The sequence below is a fragment of the Xenopus tropicalis genome, chromosome 8, assembly GCF_000004195.4.
Source record: "Xenopus tropicalis strain Nigerian chromosome 8, UCB_Xtro_10.0, whole genome shotgun sequence".
Lineage (NCBI taxonomy): Eukaryota > Metazoa > Chordata > Amphibia > Anura > Pipidae > Xenopus > Xenopus tropicalis.
The window spans coordinates 37,918,821-37,934,730 of record NC_030684.2 but is presented as its reverse complement, the minus strand read 5'-3'; the positions used below and the strand labels follow the sequence as shown (position 1 = coordinate 37,934,730).

The window sequence follows — 15,910 nt, the reverse complement described above, 5'->3', positions numbered from 1 at the left end:
TTCTAACCTTGAGTCGAAGTCACCCAGTGACAAACAGTGGGCACCCTGGTATAAATAGTGTGAGAATGGCACCATTTTAAATTTAAACAAAAAAAAATTCAATATGTGAAGTCTGAGTGGCTGTTATTGTCTCCGCCCACTTTAAAAAAAAAATTGGGGGGCACTAAGAAGATGAAAAAAAAGCAGAAGAATTAGCTGAAGTCGAAGACCAGTCTGTGGGGTTTTTCAACCCACCACAATGACATTATCAGACTTTAAACCAGGACTATTCATATCAGCCAATCATTTCTTACAACTTTCAATGCCAATGGTGGAAATGCATGTTTAAACATTATACAGTTACAGCAATTGCCAATACATGTTATTGTATGAGCCCTTCAGTAAATTACCTTGGGGCAGTGCCGCTATTTCTAATGCTCAGTGATACTGCAGGCAACAGAAGCACTGCCAGCCATTGGGGTCATTTAGTTATGTCCAACTCAGTGCTCAATTAGGCACAGTTTCATTCTTTAGCTGCAGTGAAACTACAACTTGCACCATCGTCTGCCCCCAAATGCTCACACTTTTGGCACTATGGCTTGTATCGTTGCTAAGGATGCCAAAGTGGCAACAAGATGTTTTCTCAAAAATTGCTGGTTAAGAATATATTAACAAAAGTTAAAAAGCTGCTTATCATAGGACATTCTAGGTGAACTACACCTTTATGAATCACTGACCTAATATAACTTTTTTCCAGCATATTTATTCTATAAATGTTTCTTTAATTTTAAAGGTGAAGTTCGTGCTTAAATTACATTTTATTCTCTGTGGTGGTTGTTGGAACACTTCTGTCTGTATGATATGAAAAGTACAGTTTAAGCTTGATGAGAATTGTTTTGTTCTTTCTGCTTCCAGATTAGATCTGGTTAAACTGTCTATGGAAGATAAAGGCAAATGATCACAGGTGCATGATGGGAAAGAGACAGCTTCCCACATTTGAATCCTGAGTGAGAAGGAGCCATGTGAGCGAGGGTTTGATGCTCGGGCCGTGCAGCACTGTATCTGCAGCAGAGGAGGAGTTCAGTGCAACACAGAGGAACACCCCTTGCACCTTGGTACCTCACTCATCAGAACCAGTGAAGTTATTTACTTAAACATTTTACTCACATAGTGTGACCTTCCTTAATGTCCCTTTCCATGGGATGTTGGGAATTGTAACTCAACAGATGAACCCATTTTAATTTTTTTCTAATTTCAATTTACCTTTCCATATTGTAATTCTTCCCCCCTACATGGCCAGTTAGTGTTAGTTGGTAAACCCCTGGAACTGTAGCAGTGTTGCACTGTGCGCCCAAATCTTACTCCGGGGTCTCTAAGCCCCTAGCTTACAAATCTACAGGTAGGAATTATGAATAATAGCTGGCGCTAAAGAAATAATGAACAGCTTGGTACATTCAAGAGGGAAAGATAACCGTACTCAGATTATAGAGGGGGAAATGCAGGACCAGTACCTTTGTCCAGAGGACCCCAAATGGGAAGATGAAAATATCCTCTGGGCAGGGAATCACTCGAGTCTTCTCTTTCCTTTGCTGTTCTTCTCCCTTTGGTATCGCTGATATTGTTTTTATTCACCAAAGTCGCTTGCAATACTTACCGCTATGGGAAGAAAATAAAGGATTGTGAGCATGAGAATATTAGGGGCAGTGGACCCTGCCGCCTCTGGAACCCCAGGAGAGTAGGGAGCCCATTGGATCCAGACTGATAAGCAATATCAATACAAAGTTGCAAAACTGCTCCTGTTTTATATTCGGGGGCCTTAAAATGAAGAATAGTACAGATCCCATAATGCACTGTGAGGTTTTCAATCTTTTTCAGACTATAATTAGAAGAAAATGAGCCTGACAGCTCGTGTGTGTGTGCTATTTAGCTAACAAACATGATGGTCATCCAGGATGCAGACTTTCCTCACTGGCTCTTGTAAAGAGCCTTTATCTCCCATAATGCACTCCGATGTCAGGCATAAGAGGTAGTTAGCATTGGTTTGCCTCTAATGTCAGAGCTGGCTTATGACAAGACTGCAGATCCCATTGTGCACTGAGAGCAGGGATCATCTCAATATCCTCAAAGAACCTGCTTCTCCCTGCACATACCCAACATGTCTGCTCCCCATAACCTGCTCTACTCTGATTAGTGCCCCTGCACCCATAACACAAGAGATCCTAACACTTAAGCATTTATTCTACTAACTGTACTAACTCTTCCTTATCCATCATCCACTCTAGTGCTAAGGCTACTGACCGTTGCTAGGATGAGTGGGACCCTAGCGTCCAAATGACAGTTGGCAGTTACAGCTAAAGAGAGGTAGATTAAATGGCCTCAGAGTTTAAAAGCAGCAGTAAGCAAACACAAAATACGCAATGTTTTAGAACTTCAACTGAGCCACAGGGGATGCTGGGAAAAGTAGTACAGCTATAGCTAGAGAAGCAGAGGTTTAGGGTCAATGAGACAGTGATTATGATTTTCTACTGCATTTTTGTTCTGCAGCTCTGCACATTAAATTGAAATGGGCTTTTTTTTGAGGTGTCACTCCTGCTAACAGTGGTATACCCCATAATTAATATATAAACACACTGATAATTTCCAACAGTTTCATGATTAACATCTCCCCAAACAAGAGCAAGCAATGGGTTCGATTTTGGGGGCTTTGGTGCCAGGGAGCAGTTTTGGGATCTTTGACTCCACTGCCCAAACTACTATAAAAGCTACTATAAAAAAGTTGCCTAAAATGTACCCCCTTCCTTTTTGTCAGGCAAATATTATTGGTTAAGATGACAGACATTTCCAACGGACAACATTAAGACAAGCATCTCCCCAGGCAATACCAATAGGAGGCAAAGGGGTGGCAATTTGGGGGAGTGTGACCCCACTAATAAAGCTACTATAAATCATGGGTGCCAAAACCCCCAAATTGCCCCTTCTATCATTGTCTTAAATATGTCCCCCCTCCCCAGTTTCTTAATCTGCTCCACTTACCTCTGAATCCAGAAATGGTATAACTGCCGTTTGTGAGAGCCGTTGGTGATGTCACTGAAGCACAATAACTGCCAAACTGACACATACTCAGATACATACAGGACTGTGTTTGGCTGTATAGTGAGACTTGGGAACAATTGAGCTTGCACTGACTGGGCTCCCCTATCCCTACTGTTGATGGCCCTGGCACCCTGGCACCTCACTCATCTGGGTGATTTTAAAAGCTCATTAAAATATTTGATTAAATATTTCGCTTACATAGTAGGATCTTCCTTTGTGTACTTTTGGTTTGTTACCGTATGTGAGTGACATAAATGTTGCTGTGGCAATTCCACATTGGTGGGTGTGTGTGTGGGGCGGTCGCTGGGAATTGTAATTTATCAAGAGATGAGACAATTAAACACTTCCCAATCCCCATTTCCGTAATATAATTCTACCCGCGCCTAATGGCCAGTTAGTTTACCAAATAATTATAAGAATTAATGCTTAGAATCTCAAGCACATATCTAATACATGCGGGCAGGCAAGGGCTGTAATTGCCAAGAATGTATATAATATGTTCTTTGCATTAGGGTGCATGGGGTGGTTCACTTTTAAGTTAACTTTTAGTATGTTATAGAATGGTCAATTCTAAGCATCCTTTTCAATTGATCTTCATAATTTATGTGTTATAGTTTTTAATTATTTGCCTTCTTCTTCCTCCAACTATTTGCAGTTTTTAAATGGGGGTCACTGACCCCGGCAGTCAAAAAACTATTGATCTGTGAGGCGCTTTTCTATTCAGTCCCTCTCGTATTCATATTTCAGTCTCTCAAGGTAACTCCAAGGTAACTTGGACCCTAGCAACCAAATACCCACTGAAGCTCCAAACTGGTGAGCTGCTGAACTGAAAATGAAATAACTAAAAAACTACAAATAATAAAAATTGAAGACCAATTGCAAATTCTCTCAGAATATCACTCTCTACCATACTAAAAGTTAACTCAAAGGTGCACAACCCCTTTAATAGCTTTAACCTCTGCACCGGAGCAATGGCAGTTAATATCTAGGCTGTTGTAGCTTGGTTCCTAATGATATGTGGGACATAAGGTGCTGCAAACTGGAAGCTTTGGGGTAATTCCCAGAAATTTGATCAAAACTGCTAAATTCTTCTTCAGCCTCTTACTGGGCCAAGGGGGCACCGCATTGTTAATGAAGAAAACGCAATGGCATTCGCTGTACTTAAAGTGCCAGTGTAGGCACAGTGTAGCCCACAGAAAGCGTTTTAAAGTATGTAATGCCCATAGAGTTATACGGTGTGTAATGCCCATAGAGTTATACGGTATGTAATGCCCATAGAGTTATACAGTATGTAATGCCCATAGAGTTATACAGTATGTAATGCCCATAGAGTTATACAGTATGTAATGCCCATAGAGTTATACGGTATGTAATGCCCATAGAGTTATACGGTATGTAATGCCCATAGAGTTATACAGTATGTAATGCCCATAGAGTTATACAGTGTGTAATGCCCATAGAGTTATACAGTATGTAATGCCCATAGAGTTATACAGTATGTAATGCCCATAGAGTTATACAGTATGTAATGCCCATAGAGTTATACAGTGTGTAATGCCCATAGAGTTATACGGTGTGTAATGCCCATAGAGTTATACAGTATGTAATGCCCATAGAGTTATACTGTATGTAATGCCCATAGAGTTATACGGTATGTAATGCCCATAGAGTTATACAGTATGTAATGCCCATAGTGTTATACTGTATGTAATGCCCATAGAGTTATACAGTGTGTAATGCCCATAGAGTTATACGGTGTGTAATGCCCATAGAGTTATACTGTATGTAATGCCCATAGAGTTATACGGTGTGTAATGCCCATAGAGTTATACGGTGTGTAATGCCCATAGAGTTATACAGTATGTAATGCCCATAGAGTTATACAGTGTGTAATGCCCATAGAGTTATACGGTGTGTAATGCCCATAGAGTTATACTGTATGTAATGCCCATAGAGTTATACAGTATGTAATGCCCATAGAGTTATACGGTATGTAATGCCCATAGAATTATTACAGACAATTTGCCTATTTTCTGACATTTGGGCGGGGCAAATTAATTTCTTTCTAACCCTATGCAGCTCTCTTGCACCTTTATGGAATGTTTCAAAATGTATGTGCTTGTATCATAGAGATGATTATAATGGATTCTGCTTCCTTTTTAGGCGCCATAAAAATCCTACGTGAAGGCTGCGTGCCAACCACTAAGATCATGCAAGTGACCCCCCCATCCTTTATAATGATCAGTATTTTCCCTCTGCTGTTAAGACTGATGGAAAGGGAGGCTAGATTACCTACAGCAGTGTGTGCCATGTAGCAACAAAACGTTAGTGCTCATTGAGTGGGAAATCCGAGGGATTGTATGGAAGACTTCTACCAAAGATGTAAGTGGTCATTTACTTTGACCCTGGTGCAAGTGCCAGAGAGCTAAGTGCTCCCCTTAGTGGATTCTCTGCTAGCAAAAAAGTTACGGATTTATCAAAATGTGAGTTTGGAGCTTTATACATAAAAACTCACCCATGTTCTATTCATTCCTATGGGATTTTTAAAGGTGTATTTATCATTGGGTATAAGTTAGAACTCACCATTTGATAAATACACTTCTAAAAATCCCATAGGAATGAATAGAACGTGGGTGAGTTTTTATGTATTAAACTCCAAACTCACATTTTGATAAATCTGCCCCTAAGTGTGGCATTAGCCTAAGGTCTTAGAGTAAGTGACATCAGTAGGTTCTAGGTGATGGCGCTACAGGAGGCCGATGCCTTCACTTCTCAGCTGCTGCTGCCGCCATTGCCAGGAAAAACGCCTAGGGGGAGATTTATCAATCCACGAATGCGTTTTTTTCATAATGATCGTTATTTTTGCGTTGTTGCGACTTTTTTTCGTATCTTGTGCAAATTTTTTGTCGCCACAAATTCGTATTGTCACGCTGAGTTTCGGATTCATTCAAGCTTCAGTATGGAGACTTTCCTTGGGCCCGGGTTGGAGCTGCAGAGTGCCATTGAGCCCTAGGGGAGACTTTCCTTGGGCCAGGTTGGAGCTGCAGAGTGCCATTGAGCCCTATGGGAGGCTTTCCTTGGGCCAGGTTGGAGCTGCAGAGTGCCATTGAGCCCTATGGGAGACTTTCCTTGGGCCGGGTTGGAGCTGCAGAGTGCCATTGAGCCCTATGGGAGACTTTCCTTGGGCCAGGTTGGAGCTGCAGAGTGCCATTGAGCCCTATGGGAGACTTTCCTTGGGCCGGGTTGGAGCTGCAGAGTGCCATTGAGCCCTATGGGAGACTTTCCTTGGGCCGGGTTGGAGTGCAGAGTGCCATTGAGCCCTATGGGAGACTTTCCTTGGGCCGGGTTGGAGTGCAGAGTGCCATTGAGCCCTATGGGAGACTTTCCTTGGGCTGGGTTGGAGCTGCAGAGTGCCATTGAGCCCTATGGGAGACTTTCCTTGGGCCAGGTTGGAGCTGCAGAGTGCCATTGAGCCCTATGGGAGACTTTCCTTGGGCCAGGTTGGAGTGCAGAGTGCCATTGAGCCCTATGGGAGACTTTCCTTGGGCTGGGTTGGAGCTGCAGAGTGCCATTGAGCCCTATGGGAGACTTTCCTTGGGCTGGGTTGGAGCTGCAGAGTGCCATTGAGCCCTATGGGAGACTTTCCTTGGGCCAGGTTGGAGTGCAGAGTGCCATTGAGCCCTATGGGAGGCTTGCAAAATCATGCACTGAAGGATCAAAGTCAGAAAGGTTTTCCGGCCGTTTACGATCATTCAGTACAAAAAATTTGTGCAAGATACGGAAAAGTGTTGAGTTAATTTATCTCAAAGCAAACGGTGAAGGGTAATTCTAATTTGTCTCTGCTTGTTAATTGTATATTTTTACTGGTAATTAAAAAATGTTATTCATTTCTAAAATCCTTATTCATCAGTCGTATTCACAATGTAATAAAAATGTGACAAATAAAGTTTTGCTTAAAATAAACTGTCCAGATTTCCTGTATCAGGGAAGTTTATTTTTATGTGGAATCCCCTTTCCTTCAGTGTCGGACTGGGGTGCCAGGGGCCCCCCAGAAACCCTTACACCTTAGCCCCACTCTCCCACTCTCACTTTCTATAGTCTCTTAATTACTTCCTTTTACATACCATTATCTATCCTTTCCTCCATTTCTTCTGTTTCTTCTCATATAGAATTGAGTAATGGGCATGGTATAGGCATACAAGGCAAATGGCAAGAGGGCCCGCTGACACTCAGGCACTTAGCTTACTGACAGAAAAAAATTATTAGTAACAGTTGTCAAATATGAGAAATCTGCAGTTATTCAAAACATATAGTTATCCTGTAAGTCCCCCCCTTGCCACCCCTCCCCAGTGAGAATCCTGTTACAACCTTATGGGGACTAGAAAGCTCTCAGCCACTTTGTGCTCATATGAATCAGTAGCGCAAACTGAGCCAGAATTACAAGTGCAATACCAAAGGCCGACCTGTCACACCCCCCCTACAGGATATTCCCAGAGTTGCAATTAATCCACATATTCTGGCTGCTAATGATCCCAACAGTGTTATCTCAGAAGGGATAAGTAAGTACTTGCGCAGGAGAATGGGCATAGAAATGTGACATTTTAAGTATGCAAGTATTTTTATTGTATAATATTTTTCATCTCATTTTTTTTGAGCATAAAGCAAGAGGATGGTTCATTCTGAAGATTAAAAATGTTGGAGGTCCCAATTCTTAATTCTGCCTTGTAAGTTTGGTTGTAGTTTTGTCAGTTCATTATTGCTTTGTAGTGGTGTTCCACTTGGGGTAATATTCACCCTGCTCATTGTTGCACTGTACTGGGGATTTCCCTTGGTTAATATACATACAAGGGCTCATTTACAAACAAAACCGTAAGTGCGGGATGCTAAAATAGTTGAAAAAGCATAAACACCATTCATAAAAGATACTCGCCCCATACATGTTCCTTGCACTTGCGTGTACTTGCTACTCGCGGGGAGCGCTAATGTGCAAACGAGTGAGTACTTGGTGAGTACTAATGTGCAAACGAGTGAGTACTTGCGGGGAGCGCTAATGTGCAAACGAGTGAGTACTTGTGGGGAGCGCTAATGTGCAAACGAGTGAGTACTTGTGGGGAGCACTAATGTGCAAACGAGTGAGTAATGTGCAAACGAGTGAGTACTTGTGGGGAGCACTAATGTGCAAACGAGTGAGTACTTGTGGGGAGCACTAATGTGCAAACGAGTGAGTAATGTGGGGAGCACTAATGTGCAAACGAGTGAGTACTTGTGGGGAGCACTAATGTGCAAACGAGTGAGTACTTGTGGGGAGCACTAATGTGCAAACGAGTGAGTACTTGTGGGGAGCGCTAATGTGCCCAACCAGCCTGCTCTAATGAATTATATGCACTAGTGTAGGAATTGATGCAAGAGAACCCGGGAATCATTTCTAGCTTGGGCATAGAAGTCATTTCAGGGTTCCACTAGCAGGTTGGCCAATCAGCACTACTGACTTGTTCATAATCCCACGCTATTGCCATTAATAACATCATTCACAACTTGGCACACAGGCACAATGATGCTGTAATTGTGGATAAAAAACCTCTACATTGGGGGGGAAAATAGCAATTTGCATCCTAAACAAGCACTTGGCGCTATGTGCGCCATTTACTCATGAGCCTTCTAGCCTATTATTAGCGGTGCACAAAACCCATTGCCTCCCCTCTCTTTCTTGCTTAGCTACAAATACAAAGTGACTGCAGGTGGAGGCAGGTAGGATTACTTACTTTGCATTCAGCCCAACTATACCCTACAGTTCTGTTGAGTACACCCTACATACAAGTGACCCTTCATGCCCCACCCCATGCCTACTAACACTTCTTGTTGTCACTATTGGCTGCTCATTTCCTTGCTCAGGGGATCCTCTTCTCTGACTACAACCAATTATTTATAGGTTATCTCTAAAGGTAACCATACACGGGCCGATTGTACCTGCCAATATCTACCTTGGCAAGCGAGCAGATCTTAAAGTGTATGGCCACCTTAAGCTGTGCACTAAGCAACCACTCAAAAACAATTGTGAACAAAAGATACATTATTGCTCACAGAGCATGTGAGACAGAAAATGTAGCTGAAATACTGAGATTTTAATTAAAATCGGATGATAAGCATTCCAAATAAAGGTCAGGAATTTGAAAGAAACAAGGCTGGATTTTATTGGAAGATACAGATTGGAAGTTGTCCGTCAAGGCAGGCAGAAGACAAGGCAGAGTCTAGTATACAAACCATTGCTCACAGTAAGCAGAAGGCAAGGCATAGCGCAGTATAATTAACAAAAATCAGGATAGGCAGCAGTCAAGGTCCAGAATCAGGCCAGGGCCAAAGCCAAATAAGTTTAACAACTCAAAAATACATCATCCAGGAACTCGGGAGTCACAGACTAGATGCAGACAGCTATGTAGCCCTAAAAACATGGTGACAAGCTGGTTTATATAGGTCCTGGCTCTAATCATTGGATTAGCTTTCTATAATGAAATGAAAGGAGGAGTGGAGACAGAGGCCAAAGTCTATTAAACAAGCCAAAGACAAAAGGCTTCCCATGGCTCAGCAGTAAAATGCACTAGAAAACTCCTACACAGCAGGGAAGGGTCCCAGAATGGGCTGGTCACAAGTCCTATTGGGCTCTGAAGTCTCTCAGTTAATGGTATAGTGATGGAACTCCTCCTGCGCTGCACGGCCCGAGCATCAAACCCTCACTCACATGGCTCCTTCTCACTCAGGATTCAAATGTAGGAAGCTGTCTCTTTCCCATCATGCACCTGTGATCCTTTGCCTTTATCTTCCATAGACAGTTTAGCCAGATCCAACCTGGAAGGAGAAAGAACAAAACCATTCTAATCAGACAGACAGTTCAGCTTAAACTTAACTTTTTATGTCACAGAGACAGCAGCATTCCAACACAATATGCAGTTTGTCCATTATTTAAAAAATGTATTTGATCAGAAACTCTCAGACTTGGAATTGTAGCTGCTGCCTGGTTGCTAGGGCTTAACTACCCCTTAACCACACAGTAGTTTGGAAATAAAATGAAAGGTTGAGGGCAAGCACCCACAGATCAACTCACTCGCCCGCAATAGATCAACCGCTAGAGGTGGAGTAACTGCTCCATAAAGGGTTTCCACCAGTAACAATAGATGTCGCCGGGGGAAAGACCTTCGCATCACTGCAGTTTCTGAAGTCGTGTAAAATTTCCTCCTACAGACAACTTCACGCAACTTTGGAAATCGAAGCGATGCAAAGGGCGCTTGCCGTAATAGTAGATGGGCTGAAAAGAAAACTAATACAAGTATTAACATAATGAATGGCATACAAGACCGCAGTTTTGTGGGATCAGGTGATTGTCACAGACAATAGTAGGAGTGATTTTGAGCAATTTGTTGTCCTCGTACTGAGCGCCAATTGCTTAGGCAACAAAACAAAAGCTGGGAGCTACCTCCAGTGTGGGGGCAGCCCTATTGGGGAACACACGGTGCATATCTAGCAAGTGCTCGAGTTTGCTCATTATGTGCACTCATGTCACATTGGATTGGGGGGTGAACATGGCGATTTAGCTCACATAAGTGCGCATCAGGAGCACGCTGGGTCACTTGCTCATTATCTGCATGTGTGTGCCACAACATGGCCATCTGCACTGGGGGCCCCTTCCTAGTGCAGAGGATAGCGTGCTCAATAAGGTGCTTTTCCTTATATTCTATCCCCCCATTCAGAACACTGACTCTGTTTTTAGGTGCTCTTTAAGATTGCTACTTGTCTAATAATCCATAGCAACCAATCAGCAAGCGGCATGCACTGACCAGTTGTTTAAAACCAAACATCTGATTGGTTGATATGGGTTACTCGACTGTGTACTTTGACTTTTTAGGGCCGTGGCACACGGGGAGGTTAGTCGCACCGCAACGAATCTCCGTTGTTGCAGGCAACTAATCTCCCCGCAATGCCATCCCACCGGCTAGAATGTAAATCACCAGTGGGATGGCATACGCAACACTGCGATTTGCCAAAGTCAACAAAGTTGCCTTGAGAGGAAACTTCGGCAAATCGCGGAGCTGCGTATGCCATCCCACTGGCGATTTACATTCTAGCCGGTGGGATGGCATTGCGGGGAGATTAGTTGCCTGCGACAACGGAGTTGTGTCGCGGCACGACTAATCTCCCCTTGTGTCATGTCCCTTAGGTTTAAGCCCCCTTGAAGGCAGGGCACCCCCATTAGCTCATAACAAGATTACAGATCTAGGAAACCCGTGATGTATGAACCATTCAGCCCTTCAGTTCTCTCAATAGTGCCCTTAAGTCTCCCCATATTTCACCTGTTGATGATCAGAAGCCAAACAGGAAGAAAAAACGCTGATCTGGGTAAAGAAAGCTCCCATAATGCCTCGTTCCTGCACAGACACCGAGACCAAGTGAACATGCTCAGTTAGTAAGACTGTGAGTCAACTTCCTGCTGATTGGCTCAGATCCACATTCCTAAGGGGGGGGGAGTGAGTTCTTAGCATTCTTGAGGGAAAGGGGAGCAGGAGAGGGGATAGGGGAGAGCGGCATGTCTCTAGCAGAGGAAAACAGACACAAGAAATCTTTTGACAGCATGATGATGATCAAGATCATTACTGACCCAACCCAAACCATTTTTTTACTTCTTTGGCCCCATCACACTCAAATGAATTGCTCATCACTCAAACTAAGCCATTAAATACAATACTAAACATCCCTGTTTAAACAGTGGTGCCTCGCTGAGGCGGCTGCTCCCGTGACATTACAGAACCCCATCTAACCTACCCTGAACCTGGCGTTTATCAAAGTGGGTGTCTGGTAGTAGAAAAGCCATAGTCATTACAAGGGACATTGTCTATTGGAGAAAAATCAAATGAAAGCGACTGTATGGATTTTAAGACGTGCGCTTCCAATGAACTGACAAATGACATAAATGGCAATATAACAGAGAGCCATGAATTGTGCTGCACTGAGATGGTTGGGAGGTATGTATTTAAAAGCTTAGGTTGTTCCCAAAAAAAATCTAAACTGTTAAAGGGATGTGGGTAGGTTTTCCACCTTGTTTTCCCTATAATACTGGGCTTCTAGCCGTGTGCTGGCGATGCCACGGGGTGGGAAATGGGCAGAGGGGAAGGCAGGCCTGTGCTCATAAGGGGAAAAGGTCTTGTTCTTTGTTGAGTTTTAGTTCTCCTGTAAAGGACAAGTAAGAGACAGACCAACAAAAACTCTTCCTTCATATTTCACTTGTTAGAGGTGCGGGTGGAGATATTAACCGGAGTACTTACCATAGGCGGTGGCATAACAAGAAGGCACTGTCATTAGTTGGCCTTTTTAGTGTGAATGTGGCTCCATTTGGCTGGTGTGCATGGCCCTGAGGTAGGCATGGTGAAATACAGCATACATACATGTACATGTGCGTACATAGCCGTAATACAGCATACATACATGTACATGTGCGTACATAGCCGTAATACAGCATACATACATGTACATGTGCGTACATAGCCGTAATACAGCATACATACACGTACATGTGCGTACATAGCCGTAATACAGCATACATACATGTACATGTGCGTACATAGCCGTAATACAGCATACATACATGTACATGTGCGTACATAGCCGTAATACAGCATACATACATGTACATGCGCGTACATAGCCGTAATACAGCATACATACATGTACATGCGTGTACATAGCCGTAATACAGCATACATACATGTACATGCGCGGGCATAGCCGTAATACAGCACACATACATGTACATGTGCGTACATAGCCGTAATACAGCATACATACATGTACATGTGCGTACATAGCCATAATACAGCATACATACATGTACATGCGCGTACATAGCTGTAATACAGCATACATACATGTACATGTGCGTACATAGCCGTAATACAGCATACATACATATACATGTGTGTACATAGCCGTAATACAGCATACATACATGTACATGCGCGTACATAGCCGTAATACAGCATACATACATGTACATGCGTGTACATAGCCGTAATACAGCATACATACATGTACATGCGCGGGCATAGCCGTAATACAGCACACATACATGTACATGTGCGTACATAGCCGTAATACAGCATACATACATGTACATGTGCGTACATAGCCATAATACAGCATACATACATGTACATGCGCGTACATAGCTGTAATACAGCATATATACACGTACATGTGCGTACATAGCCGTAATACAGCATACATACATGTACATGTGCGTGCATAGCCGTAATACAGCATACATACATGTACATGTGCGTACATAGCCGTAATACAGCATACATACATATACATGTGTGTACATAGCCGTAATACAGCATACATACATGTACATGTGCGTACATAGCCGTAATACAGCATACATACATGTACATGTGCGTGCATAGCCGTAATACAGCATACATACATGTACATGTGCGTACATAGCCGTAATACAGCATACATACATGTACATGTGCGTACATAGCCGTAATACAGCACACATACATGTACGGGCAGATCTGCGCGGTTGATTGGTCAGTCGTGTGCACCCTTGGAAATAGTAGATGTGTAATGGCAAGGGCTGTCTCAGCAGAACATATGGCGTGGAGCTGTATTGACGTGTGTTTGACATGTGGCCCATCTATGGGTCAGTACTCAAGGGAACAACCCTGATCAAGTCCATTTCTTTTCTCTGTTCATGGTTGGTAAAGCAAAGGTGCAGCCCCACAGCGCAGAATGAAACCAACTGAGACTTGTGCTGCCATATGGTGTAACGCCTGTGGGTAAAAAAGTGCCGGGTGGTTAAGGAGTAAAATACTTTCAGCCCATCTTCATTTACATTGCTGTTTGCATTAAGCCTCCTTCTGCTTTTGTTGCCTTTTTAACTGAGGCTCTGTAATAAGTATGGCCCAGTAGCCCAGTGGCTAGCATTGCTGCCTTGCAGCGCTTGGGTTCAATGCACTGGGTCAGTATGTTTTAATTGCCTCTTAGTAGGTTCCTCTGGGAAGCCCAGCCTCCTCCCATACTTCAAAAACTTGCAAGTAGTCTAATTGGCATCTGATGAAATCGACCCTACAGTGAAGGGGATATGACACAAAGCGTGCTCATGGTCTAGTAACCCATAGCAACCAAGCAAAAGATCTCATCTAGCCACACTTTCCACCTTTTACAATAATAAAATAATAAATAGTAAAACATTGTATAAATAAAGGATCATTATCGTTTCTGCTGTGCTTAAAACTATCCATCTTCTGGCACGTAAGTTATTAAAAGCCGCTATGCCCGAGGGATAAAGAATAGTTCCAAAATAAGATGCTTTAAGTAAACGGTTTAACGAAACGCCATTATGGCGAGCTTTCACGTCTGCGCCTGTTTGTCATTGGCCAGTGATTTCACCATGCCTACCTCAGGGCCATGCACACCAGCCAAATGGAGCCACATTCACACTAAAAAGGCCAACTAATGACAGTGCCTTCTTGTTATGCCACCGCCTATGGTAAGTACTCCGGTTAATATCTCCACCCGCACCTCTAACAAGTGAAATATGAAGGAAGAGTTTTTGTTGGTCTGTCTCTTACTTGTCCTTTACAGGAGAACTAAAACTCAACAAAGAACAAGACCTTTTCCCCTTATGAGCACAGGCCTGCCTTCCCCGCTGCCCATTTCCCACCCCGTGGCATCGCCAGCCCAGTATTATAGGGAAAACAAGGTGGAAAACCTACCCACATCCCTTTAACAGTTTAGATTTTTTTTGGGAACAACCTAAGCTTTTAAATACATACCTCCCAACCGTCCCGCTTTCAGTGGGACAGTCCCGATATTTATGGCACTACCCGCTGTCCCGGATTCACTGTTAGATGTCCCGCTTCTCAGCATTGCCATTAATTGATTGCTGTGCCTGCTCTGCTCTGGGGAATAAAGCCCGCCCCCTTAACTCTTGAATCTCCCCTGCTACCCCAAGCTCACAGGTTTACCTTGATGTTTAATTGTCCTGGGAGGAGCATTTGTGACTGGCAAGGGTCAACTATCGGCATTGGCGGCATCCCTTTCCCTGCTCCTGCTCACTGGGTCAGGGGCTAGGAGTGCGCTCTGGCTTTTATCAGGCAGAAGAGGCTGCTGTCTTTATTTGTGTGCTGGGCAGTTTCACCTTTCCACCCCTAACATATATCTCTCACTCCTGGGAATCTCTGGCAGAGCACAGCATGCACAATAGAAAACAGAGGTATCGCTGATCCGTTCATTAAATATAGCAGATAATATGGGTAGAAATTCTAGTGGTACATTAATATTGTTTTGCTGTTAACTGATTAAGAATGGAAGGAAATAACATAGATTTATGTACCACTGGAATTGGCCCTGTTTGGAAAATGCACAGAAGTGTTGGCATGTCTGAAGTTGATATGCCCTTTATCAGATTCATTTAGTAATTTTACTGGCATGTCTGGGGTTAATATGCCCTTTATCAATTAAATGTAATCATACTGGCACATTTGAAGTTAATATGTCCTTTATTCTTTTTATTTAGTGATTATACTGGCACATCTGGGGCATGTAAAGTGGGTGTGGCATGTGGGGGCATGGTCACAAAGCATTTTTGCGTAATTCCACTTCTGTAACAAGATATAGGTTTCTAAATGTCTAAAAAATTAATAAAAATGATATTTTCCATAATATAAACACATGTATCAGAAACATGAATTATTTTATGCACAAAAATACAACTGATTTGGAAAGTCCCATGCCTCCTGAAGGTGCCCATACCAAATATATATAGTTTTATGGAGATTTCTCA

The 15,910-nt window shown here is 43.0% G+C and overlaps 2 long non-coding RNA genes across 13 annotated transcripts in view; one reads left to right on the top strand and one right to left on the bottom strand.

Annotated features, from left to right (window-relative positions):
• LOC108645242 overlaps window positions 1–5,618 on the top strand; it is a 51,235-nt gene extending 45,617 nt beyond the window's left edge. For 3 of the 4 annotated variants that reach the window (XR_004219540.1, XR_004219543.1, XR_004219541.1), the window contains one exon: window positions 895–3,269. This is a non-coding gene — a long non-coding RNA (uncharacterized LOC108645242). Of the gene's footprint in view, window positions 1–894; window positions 3,270–5,235 lie in introns of those variants that run through there. The other variant, XR_004219542.1, reaches the window with a different exon arrangement.
• Window positions 5,619–9,238: 3,620 nt separating this feature from the next.
• Window positions 9,239–15,910, bottom strand: part of LOC116406542 — a 56,518-nt gene continuing 49,846 nt past the window's right edge. For all 9 annotated transcript variants that reach the window (XR_004219528.1, XR_004219527.1, XR_004219533.1 and 6 more), the window contains one exon: window positions 9,239–9,915. This is a non-coding gene — a long non-coding RNA (uncharacterized LOC116406542). The remainder of the gene's footprint in view (window positions 9,916–15,910) is intronic.